This window comes from Octodon degus, unplaced genomic scaffold (genome assembly GCF_000260255.1).
Source record: "Octodon degus isolate 3935 unplaced genomic scaffold, OctDeg1.0 scaffold00008, whole genome shotgun sequence".
NCBI classification, from domain to species: domain Eukaryota; kingdom Metazoa; phylum Chordata; class Mammalia; order Rodentia; family Octodontidae; genus Octodon; species Octodon degus.
In genome coordinates, this window is record NW_004524584.1 from 12789309 (window position 1) to 12793205 (window position 3897).

At 46.7% G+C, this 3897-nt stretch overlaps 1 pseudogene; it reads right to left on the reverse strand.

The window, feature by feature from the left end:
* Nucleotides 1-506: 506 nt before the first annotated feature.
* Nucleotides 507-1036, reverse strand: LOC101576688 (annotated as a pseudogene).
* Between the last annotated feature and the right edge of the window lie 2861 nt (nt 1037-3897).

Consider the following 3897-nt stretch of genomic DNA (forward strand, 5'->3'; position numbering starts at 1 on the left):
CCATTGGCTGACTGGCTATAAAAGAAAAGTAAGCATGTTTTAACATTCATAAGAGGTTTCCCAAAAAACTTAAAAGTTTCTAGTTCAACAGATGGAGTAACTTCGTTACCAGAGTCTGAAACAGGACATTAGCAGAACCTGTTCTGAATTAATTTCTCACTTTCAATTTTCTTTCACAAATTTGTATTCACTTTCTATCCATTTCCTTCTGTCTAGACATTGACCCTGACTGGCACATCTGAAAGATGTTGTCACTCAGAGTAAACCACATAAATTTTAGCATCACTAAGTGCGCATTTAGTTGGATGTATAAATAAAATATTCAGGTTAAAACGATATATCCATAAAAAATAAAAATTACAAACAACGGAGAGGCAAAGGGAAGTATGAATATCAAAAGATATTAAAAATAGCAATGGTTAAAAAATAAAAATAAAATAAAAATAGCAATGGTAAACCAGGAAGCTCCCCATTCATGCCACACGATACGCCTTCATTAAGGTGTACTACTTCCGGTTGGTGTGTGCAGCCCAGATAAAGAGAGCAGAAGCCATGAATTGTAAGGGAGCCGAGGCCCAAGCTAGGCAGGAGGACCATCCAAATTCACCGGATACATTCTCAGGCAGCTTTAGTTTCTGGTGAAGTAGTTCGAGTCCAGGAACATAACAACCTACTGAGCCCAGTGTACACAGACCAGCAAGGAAATGGAGGACACCCGTGGCAGTGGTGGGATAGAAGCTTCGGCAGATACAAGCACAGAGTCCAATCAAAGCCCCAAAGCACATCAAACCTAGACTAACAAAAGGTAAAAGGACCTGGCAACGCCAAAGATAGGTCCGAAGTAGATCAATTCCACTCTCAGGGTCTCCAGGAACAACACATTTCTCCATGAACTGCTCATTTAGCGTGAAACTCATACATTTTGTGACAACATCAAATGACTCTGTCCTTTCTAATGATGTATACCAAAGTGTGCTTTTGGGCATGGTGATACACCGTCTCCACAATCCCAGTGTGCCATTATATCAGAATAGTGTCTCATAAGTAGCTTCATCTGTCTCAACGGTGTTGAACTTTTCCCAGGTGTTTTTATTCAAATCACTTGAGTTTTCTTGAACTGGACTTCGATATTCATACCAGAAGTCTGTGCCAATGGAGGCTGACATGTAGATGGTGGAAATGATGGGCTGGGGAGATGGCTCAGTAGGATAAGCGCTTGACTGGCAAACGCAAGGATCTGAAAAAAAAAAAAAAAAAAAAAAAAAAAAAAAAATTGGAAATGATGCTAAGCACACAAGCAATTACAATGCTGTCACAAAAACGGTGATCCACTCTGGCATTCAGACTGCTCCAAGAGGGTACGGAGACAGAAGTCTTGTTCTCTAGTCTGTCACCTGCATACGCGCCGCCCATCCTCTGGCTCCAGCGGCTTCACCTTCGAGCTCGGACCACAGCACCCTACTCTCCCCGCGCCTCTTCTGACGCACTTCCCTGCAGAGCCCGCCCCCTCCACAACTCCTGCGCCTCCCCATCCCCCCCGCCCCCACCGCAGGCCGAGCGGCCGCCCCCCCTCCCAGGCCCAAAGGTATTCTCTCTATTCTATTCTACTCTGTTCCATGAGAGCAGAAACCTGGGCTTCCTCCTCTCTGTGATTCTTAAAGCTCTGGGCTGTCTCTGCAGGAAGCTGAGGTTCTCTTTATGTCTGCAGAATTGAGCTGAAATTATTGGGGGAGCACAGTTCCGGCCTCTGGGAAGTGAGTCCCATTTACCCTTCCCTCACAAGTCATCCATTAGTTGTTTTGCTGATGAATAGCTGGAGTTTGCCTGTGAGAACTGACGTGAAAGTCTTGAGGTGCCCAATGTTCATATGCCAGGCAGACGACAACGTGGGATACGAAGACCTCAGTGCTTAGGAAGTGTCAACTGTGATCACAGGTTATTCAGCAAGCCCATGCCCCTGTGCCATGGGCCCAGCAATGTGCCAGGAACAGGCAGGGTGTAGCTAGCATGGCCTCACCCACACGCTCTTAAAAATAAAGGACATGTCTATCAAAGCATGCTGGCCCATGTGCAGGGAACACAGCATCAGTCCACAGGCATAGGCAAAGGTGTGAGAAATCAGAACTAGTGTCTTTCTTTTAAAAAAATGTGTTTGGTGTATTTTCTTTTTTAAAATTCTTTTTTAACATATTTAGTATAGGGTCTAGAAGGTCTCACTACACAGATCAGACTTGTAGTGATCCTGTTTCCAGCTTCCCAAGTGCTGGGATTACAGGTACGTGCTACCATGCCCAGTCTCAGTCAATGTCTCAGCACATCCTGGGGTCAGGGCTGGCATGACAGGCTGTGGATGGAACCTCTGGCCCTTGTGTCTGCCTAAACAGGTACTTTAATCCGCTGAGCTATCTGGCCAGCCCTTGGAACTAGTGTCTTGATAGGAAAAAAAGAAAATTGAGGAAACCATACATGTAGTCTGGGTCCAAGTGCTGGGTTCCTCAGCACATTTGGTACCCAGAGATTTTTACCCAGAAGCCTCTGTGGGAAGCTGGTGTGCAAGCCTCAGAGACCAGAGCAATAGAGAATCCTAGACATGGGCTCTAGGGTCAGCCTGGCCGGAATCCTGTTCTGACAGTGTGCCTGTGACCATGGACAAATCACTGCTGCTCCCAGTGCTTTAGTTCCTGAAATAGGACGGATAACAAAAGTACCTGTCTCACGAGATAGGAATGGTTTACCAGCAGAAAGCGTGCCCATGCATAGTAAATCCTCAGGGACAGCTGGTATTCCCGGCCTCTGGGAGTAGTCCTCGATCGCCCTCTGGTGCCCACTGTAGTGAGCGTCAACAGCCTGCTCCTAGGACAACAACCCCAGCAAGGCATGGTTGGTCGAAAGCATTTCAGGCAGGGACAAAGCCTCAGAGTTGCAAGGACTCAGAGAACAACCAGTCTAATCTATACAGTCGAGAACACTGAGACCCAGGAATGTAAAGTAACTTGGCCAGGTCCACACAGCTAGTTCATGGTAATTCCAGTGCCAGACAGGTGTCCTAAGACAAGCAACAGTGGAAGGAAGCAAGGGGACAGAGAGGGAGAAAAAAAAGGGATAGGAAGACATATTACACGGCCACAGGTGGGGAGACAGATGTCCCCTAAGAAATGGGGAAGATAGAAACAGACAGACAGAAATAGGTGAAGAAAAAGAGAGATTTGGTAACAGGATAGAAAAAGAGCTGCAGCGGAGATGAGAGGAGAAAGGAAACAGGAATATGGAGGAAGAGAGAAAGGGAGGGGCCCTCTGCTGGCCTGGCATCTTGCCCCATGCCGTTTCCTGGAGTAGTCCTTGCCTGGGGTACCAATATTCCTCCTCTGACAGAGGAAAGAATCAACATGCAAACCAAATGCAGATGCCAGTGAAGAAGAGATTGCCCTGAATCTCCTGTTGCCAAAGCTGACCTGACACCTTTACCTCAGGTCCTACCCAATAGCTGCCCTTCCCCTGCTGTGCTGGGAGATGATGGAGAGAAATCGTCCGTGTAAGACTGGAATTTGGGTTCATTAAGCTGAAGAAAGGCGTATGTACGGCATGTCTGACATACTGTTGCCAGTGGAACAATTTCCACTGTATTCTTTCTCCAGCTTAGCATAGGACAGTACTGAGCAATAGCTAAAAAAGCGTTCCACGACACAATCAGCCAATCTCCACCTCTGCCTGTCATTCTCCCCTAACTCCTCTGGCTTCTCAGGTGTGTAAAAAGGCTGACTGCAAGCCCAGCTACACTAGACTTGTGGCTGGAAGAGAAGGAAGTAACTAGAAGCTTGCTCCTTCTGCGAGATGCCGATTCCACTTTATTTTTTCTTAGGCAGAGTGACTGTTTTCAGAGTACCAACTTCAGGCCAC